At 43.7% G+C, this 7738-nt stretch overlaps 1 pseudogene; it reads right to left on the minus strand.

The window, feature by feature from the left end:
• Positions 1–2974: 2974 nt before the first annotated feature.
• On the minus strand, positions 2975–4664 carry LOC103258631 (annotated as a pseudogene).
• Between the last annotated feature and the right edge of the window lie 3074 nt (positions 4665–7738).

Below are 7738 nucleotides of genomic sequence, written 5' to 3' on the forward strand. Positions count from 1 at the left end.
CCGTTTGAGTTCCTTGTAGATCCAAGATGTTAAGTCTTTGTCAGACCTGGAGTTGGCAAATACTTTTTCCCAGTCTGTAGTCTGTCTCCCTGCTCTCTTGATGGTTTCTTTGGTTTTGCAGAAGCTTGTCAGTTTAATGAGGTCCCACTTGTCTATCTTCTCTCTTATGGCCTATGGGTTTCAGGTTTTGTTCAGGAATTGGATGCCAGCTCCAATTTCCAAGAGGGTATGTCCTTCATTTTCTAAGGTTCTTATGGTTTGAAGTTTTACATTTAGGTCTCTGATCCATTTAGAGTTAATTTTTGTGTATGGGGATAGATAAGGGTCCTGTTTCAATCTTCTGCATGTGGTCAGCCAGTTTTCCCAGCACCATTTCCTGAATAGGTTCTCCTCTCCCCAGTGGTAGGTGGTGGAGGCTTTGTCGAAGATGAGTTGGTTGAGAAATTGAGGTTTTGCTTCTGAAATCTTAGTTCTATTCCATTGGTCTATATGCCTGTTCCTGTACCAATACCAAGCTGTTTTGATGATTGTAGCTTTATAGTAAAATTTGAAGTCTGGTAATGTGATACCACCTGCTCTGCTTTTTTTTGCTGAGGATTGTTCTGGCTATTCTTGGTCGTTTGTTTTTCCATATGAATTCCTGTGTTGTTTTTTCTAGGTCTGAGAAGAACGTTGCTGGTAATTTGATGGGTATTGCATTAAATCTGTAGATTGCCTTAGGTAGGATGGACATCTTCACAATGTTGATTCTTCCACTCCATGAGCATGGGATATTTTTCCAATTGTTTGTGTCATCTTTGATTTCTTTGAGCAGTGTTTTGTAGTTTTCATTGTAAAGGTCTTTCACGTTTCTGGTTAGGAAGATGCCAAGGTATTTCATTTTTTGTGTGGCTATTGTGAATGGAATTGTGGTTTTTTATTAGGGTTTCTGTTTGTTTATTATTGGTGTAAAGAAATGCGATTGTCTTTTGCACATTTATTTTATATCCTGAGACTTTGCCAAAGTCCTTTATCAGTGTAAGGAGGTTTTTGACAGATTCTCTTGGGTTTTCAAGGTACACGATCATGTCATCTGCAAAGAGCGATAACTTGACTTCCTCTTTTCCTATTTGGATACTCCTTATTGCCTTCTCTTCTCTGATTGCTCTAACCAGGACTTCTAATACTATATTGAACAGGAGGGGTGAGAGTGGGCATCCTTGTCTTGTGCCACTTTGCAGGGGAAATGGTTCCAATTTTTGTCCATTTAGGAGTATGCTGGCTGTGGGTTTCTCATAGATGGCTTTTACTATTTTGAGGTATGTTCCCCATATGCCTAGATGTTAGAGGGTTTTTATCAAGAAGGGGTGCTGGATTTTATCAAAAGCTTTTTATGCATCTAATGATATAATCATGTGGTTTTTGTTTTGACATCTGTTGTATTTAATTACAGTTATGGTTTTATGAATGTTGAACCAGCCTTGCATCCCAGGGATGAAGCCTACTTGGTCATGATGGATGATTTTTGAGATGTGTTGTTGAATCCGGTTCGCTAGGATCTTGTTGAGAATTTTAGCATCTATGTTCATCAAAGATACTGGCTTGTAGTTCTCTTTCTTTGTTGAGTCTTTACCTGGGTTGAGTATCAATGTGATGTTAGTTTCGTAAAATGATTTGGGGAGAGTTCCATCTTTCTCAGTCACCTGGAATACCTTCAGTAGGATTGGTATCAGCTCCTCTTTAAATGTCTTGTAGAATTCTGCTGGCAAGTCATCTGGTCAGGGCTTTTTTTTGTAGGTAGTTTTCTTATTATGTAGTCAATTTCCTTGATTGTTATTGGTCTATTTAGGGTCTCTGTTTCTTCTTGTTTCAACCTAGGCAGGTTGTGTGATGACAGAAAGTCCTCCACTTCCTTAAGGTTTTCAAGTTTGTTTCCATACAAGTGTACATAGTAGTCTCTAATGATCTTTTGTATTTCTTCAGGGTCAGATGTGACTTCATCTTTTGTGATTCTGATTGTGTTTATTTGGGCTTTTTCTCTCTTTTTCTTGGTCAGACTAGCTAGGAGACCATCAATCTTGTTTATCCTTTCGAAGAACCAGCTTTTTGTTTCATTGATTTTTTTTGTATTATCTTTTTGTCTTCTATGTCCTGGATTTGGGTTTTATTTTGGTGATCTGGATTCTTCTGCTGAAATTAGGGTTTTTGTGGTCTTGCTTTTTCAGCTTCCTTAGGTGGCTTGTTAGGCTATTAATTTGTGATCCTTCCATTTTCTTCACGTGCGTTTGTAGGGATATAAATTCCCCTCTTACTACAGCTTTTATGGCATCCCAGAGATTTTGGTAAGATGTTTCTTCATTTTCATTTGTTTCCAGGTAACTTTTAATCTCTGTTTTGATTTCATCATTGACCCAGGAGTTGTTTAGCATCATGCTGTTTAGTGTCCATGTCTTTGTGGGTTTTGGGGGGACCTTGTTGGTGTTAATGTTTATTTTTATTCCACTGTGGTCCGAGAAGGTGCATGGTAAAATTTCAGTCCTTTTAAATTTGCTTATGCTTGATTTATAGCCAAGTAGGTGATCGATCTTAGAATACGTTCCATGCGGTGATGAGTAGAATGTGTATTCTGTGGTCTTTGGATGGAGGGTTCTGTAAGTATCAATTAAGTCCATTTGATCAAGAGTCACATTGAGGTTTCAGATCTCAATTTTTTTTTTTAAACTTTCAGCTCAATTTTATTATCCAGAATTTGAGGACGACAAATAAGATGAAGGAATCTTGAGAAGAAGTAGGTAGAGTTTGGCTGGACCAGTGAAGAACTGAGACTAAAAGGTAGGGTTGGGGTGTAGACTTGAGAGGAGGGCCACCTGAAAATGTTTCCCTCTAAAATGTTGCCCGAAGGCAGTCTCCAGATGACCCAACTGTGTCATAAGGAACATTCATGTGGGTTGGCAGGGAGCAGGTAGACAAGTAGGATGCAGGAACATGGTATAGGCTAGCCCTCCTCCACTGGGACAACTGGTCGACCCAGGGCACTGTAGGGCTGGATAGGCATGCTGATTCGGTTCTGGAACCAGCTGATATAATCTTCTTGAGGCATAGGGATGATGTGTTCTTGCACAAACTCGATAGCCACAGCGATGTCAGGTGAGCACAGCTCCCAGATCCTCAGATCCTGCAGCACCTTCAGGAAGATGTGGGGTCAGATCCTCAGGTCCAGGTTTTCCCCAAACTTCTGCAGTTTCACCAGGACCTTTTTGGCAGGGTGGAAGTCCTTCAGATCCTTGGGCAGTTTGGACAAGAGATCAAAGTACCAGTGGCCTGCAATGTCTTCTGCATCTCCTTTTGTTACGATACTTGGTGTCTCATTTTTGCTACATCCTTTTGAAAGCTTGAGACAAGGGAAAAAAGAATGGAACTTCTGGATACCTCTTTCTTCTTGGTGCTTCATGAGGATTTCCATCTTGTCCTGCAGGCAGAAGCCAGCCTCCTGGGCAATGCCGTAGAAGTTGGTCCTCATGCTGTTCCACACCCCATCTTTGCAGTGGATGATATCACGACTGGCATGGCCAGCTCCTTCCACTGCCCTCCTGGCTTGCTTTTTAGATTATTCTGGGCTGGCAGGCTGTGGCTTTCTCCACTTGTGCTGCTGGTTCTTGACTTGTGGGTGGTCTGCATGTCCTTAAAGGCAGAATCACTCTTGTTTTGTTTGAGCACTGGCAAGATGCTGGGGGCTTTTCTTTGCATGCCATTTTCTGTGATTGTCCTCCGGGCGTCTTCCCAAGCCATCTCCAGGAGTTTCTGCAGATTGAAATGCATAGGTTCTTCATCTGACTTGGTTGAAGACGACTCATTTTCCTTGATGTTCTTAGTGCCAGCCACTGGGGTGACCACTTGGGAGCTCATCTGAATCAGGGTTCACAGAGACCATGCTGCTCTGAGTGGATGACCCCACACTGATCCGAGTCAGATTGAGTGTGGAGCTTCGCTGCCTTGATTTGCAGCTGGTGGTTTGCATTACAGGGATTTTGAATTCCTTGGTCTTTGGCGCTGTGATGAAATGCTCCCACTTCTGCCCCATGGACTTGTCCTTATTGATTTTTTAAATTGTGCTCTTGCTTCCAACTGGCTCCTTTGAATTCCAGCAGGTGATCACCGGCTTCATGGTATAATGGTTGTGGTCAATAGTCAGGGCCTCCAGAAGCCAGTGGAGGGTGCAGAGCTGGCAGAAGAGGGGATCCACGTGAGCCTTGGGTAGCAAGGGGCGAGATGATGCAGCTGTGAGCAGGCACGAATGGGTGAAGGATGGCTGTAGCCCCCAACTTCTTAAACTCCTCATCATCATATGTGGCCAATAAGGTTTCCCTATATTGGATTTCTGAGACCTTTTGGGCTGGTTGGAATTTGTTCCTTTCTTCCTCTTTCAGTTTTTGAAGTTGCTGTTGTCTCTTTTTCATTGCATTCTCCTCTCTCAGAATGGAAAAATATCCTTGGCCTGCCTTCACAGACTGGATCAAGTTGCGGCTTTGTATCACGTCTTTTTTGAGGTTTATGATTTCCTTATCCATATACCTGATGCTCCTCATTGGCTTGTCTGGGACCTGCATCTCTGAGGCTTGAAAGGGCCAGCTGGCCTCCACGTTGGAGAAACTCTGCAGCTTCTTGCTGTTTGGTACCGTGGTCATCGTAAAAATCCCTCATTTAGCCTGTGCCCCCAAAGGAAGAAACTTCTTCAGCAGACACTGAAGAAGGAAAGGGGCTCCAACAATTTCCTACTCGTTCCCAAGTCCCAATTATATGAACTCTAAAGGAATTTCTGTCCATGGGGCAATGGGGGCACAAGTCACTTGGGTCTTTCACAGTCAAGATAAGGAAATCCAGATAGGGTGGAATCTGGCAAGCCTGGAATTATGTACTTTTTGGAAAGTTACAAACTTTTATAAGCTTCCTCCTCTTCGGAAGGGATATCTTTCTCTCCTGTAAGCAAAATAAAATATGAACTAAAAGAAAAAAACTCCAGTGACAAAGGGTGAGGGGGCCCCTCCACGGGGCCCCCAAATCTCCATTCTCTGAGAGCGCTCCCAGGAACGAAGGCAACCCCAGTGCAGCCTTAACGGCGCACTGCCAGTGAGTGTCTAATTTTTTTAATAGTATGACTATCTTGTACACGTATCTTTTTAGATGTATAGGACTCTAGGCCAGGTGTGGTGGCTCACACCTGTAATCCCAGCACTTTGGGGGATCAGAATAGGAGGATCCCTTGAGGACCTGAGTTTGAGATCAGCCTGGGCAACATAATGATACCCCTGTATCTACAAAAAAACAAAACAAAACAAAAAACCAGCCAGGTATGGTGTTATGAGCCTGTAGTCCCCGCTACTCAGGAGACTGAGGCAGGAGGATCACTTGAGCCTAGGACTTCTAGGCTGCAGTGAGCTGTGATCGTGCCAATGCACTCTGGCAACATAGTGAGACCCTGTCTCTACAAAAAAAAAAATTATATATATATATATATATATATATATATATGACTCTAAGTCAAAAAACTAAATTAAGGGATCTCTCAATGTTTAAATTTTTGGAGCCAGGCTTGGTGGCTCAGCCTGTAATCCCACGCCTTGGGAGGCTGAGGTGAGTGGATTGCCTGAGCTCGCAGGTTTGAGACCTGCCTGGGCAACTTGGTGAGACCTCATCTCCGCAATAATTCAAAAAATTAGCCGGGTGTGGTAGTGCACACCTGTAGTTCCAACTACTTGGAAGGCTGAGGCGGAAGGATTGCTGGAGCCCAGCAGGTCGAGGCTGCGGTGCCCGGGAGCGGCCACTGCACTCCAGTCTGGGTGACAGAGTGAGACTCCAACTCAAAAGAAAAAAAAAAAAAAGAAATAAATTTTTGATAAACTGCTAAATTACATTCCCAAAACCTCATATCTGGTTGCACTAACAGTGTATAAGATTATGTCACCACAGTATAACCAGCATTGGACTTTAATTAAGCTTTAACTATATTTTTGGTATTTTTAATGAAAATGAAATCATACTATATATATTGTTTTGTAATCTCTTTCATAAAATAGTTAATCAGCCGGGCTCGGTGGCTCAGCCTGTAATCCCATGCTTTGGGAGGCTGAGGTGAGTGGATTGCCTGAACTTGGCGAGACCTCATTTCTACAATAAATCAAAAAATCAGCCAGGCATGGTAGCGCGTGCCTGTAATTCTGGCTACTTGGAAGGCTGAGGCAGAAGGATCGCTGGAGCCCAGCAGGTCAAGGCTGTGGTGGCCAGGAGCAGTCACTGCACTCCAGTGACAGAGTGAGACGCCAACTCAAAAAAAAAAAAAAGTTAATCATGGACATTTTTCTACCCAATAAATATAGATCTGTGTCCTTTTCAAGGGTTATGGGACATACTATTTTATTAGTAATTATATATATATATTGATTTGGAATCTCACTGTCACCCAGGTTGGAGTGCAGTGGCACAATCATGGTTCACCACAGCCTCGACCTGGACTCAGGCAATCCTTCCCCCTCAACCACCCGAGTAAGTAGGACTACAGGTACACACCACCATGCCCAGCTAATTTTTAAATTTTTTTGTAGAGATGGTCTTGCTATGTTGCTTAGCCTGGTCGGGATCTCCTGGGTTCAATGCATCCTCCTGTCTCAGCTTCCCAAAGTGCTGGAATTACAGGCATGAGCCATCACGCCTGGCCAGGACATATTTCTAAATCAATAGGTTGAGACTTTAAACTTTTTTTTTTTTTCACTTTTATCACTGATTTGAAGCTTCTGGCCTACTTTTTTTTTTTAATGTCCTAGCTAAGAAGCCATTGCCAAATCCAAAGTTGGCCTACATTTTTAAATTTTTTTTTTTTTCTTTTAAGTTGGAGTCTCACTCTGTTGCCCAGACTGGAGTGCAATGGCCGCTCTCTGCCACCGCAGCCTCGACCTGCTGGACTTTGGCGATCCTTCTGCCTCAGCCTTCCAAGTAGCCAGAATTACAGGCATGTGCTACCACGCCCGGCTGATTTTTTGATTTATTGTAGAGATGAGGTCTCGCTGCCCAGGTGGGTCTCAAACCCGCGGGCTCAGGCAATCCACTCACCTCAGCCTCCCAAAGGCGCGGGATTACAGGCCGAGCCACCAAGCCTGGCCCTTCTCTTCTTAATAGAGGCAAAAATCACAGACCCAAAGATAGGGTATTTAGGCATAGCGTAGGTATTAACTGAATTTCTCCTGTAAAAGAAGACAAAACTCTTCTTTACACTGAAGTTAGCCTGTTACCCTTTGTTTCAGGGTCCCCAAGGTGACCCTCAAGTGTGATTAGCTGGAAGACTCAGACACAAAAAATCAGTTATTTCATGGTTATACTTTATTACAGTGAAAGAATACAGATCCAGATCAGCAAAGGCAAAAGGTGCATGAGCTGGAATCTAGGAGACACTAGGCATGAGCTCCCAGGTGTCTCCCAGTGGAGTCATGCAGACAGCACTAGGTACTCCTAGCAACAGTGGGTGGCAACACAGACTACTGGCAACCCAGAGAAGGTGACCCAAGCCTTGGTAAGCGAGGCTTTTATCAGGTCATGCAAGCATTCTTGTTTTTCAGCCCCTCCAGAGGTCAGACTGGCACAAGAGGGCTGGAGAGTCACTGTAAATCACATTATTAGCCGGGCTTGGTGGCTCAGCCTGTAATCCCATGCCTTGGGAGGCTGAGGTGAGTGAATTGCCTGAGCCCGCGGGTTCGAGACCCGCCTGGAC

This window comes from Carlito syrichta, unplaced genomic scaffold, assembly GCF_000164805.1.
Source record: "Carlito syrichta isolate Samal-C Ts95f unplaced genomic scaffold, Tarsius_syrichta-2.0.1 Scaffold302315, whole genome shotgun sequence".
In the NCBI taxonomy this organism is placed as follows: Eukaryota; Metazoa; Chordata; class Mammalia; order Primates; family Tarsiidae; genus Carlito; species Carlito syrichta.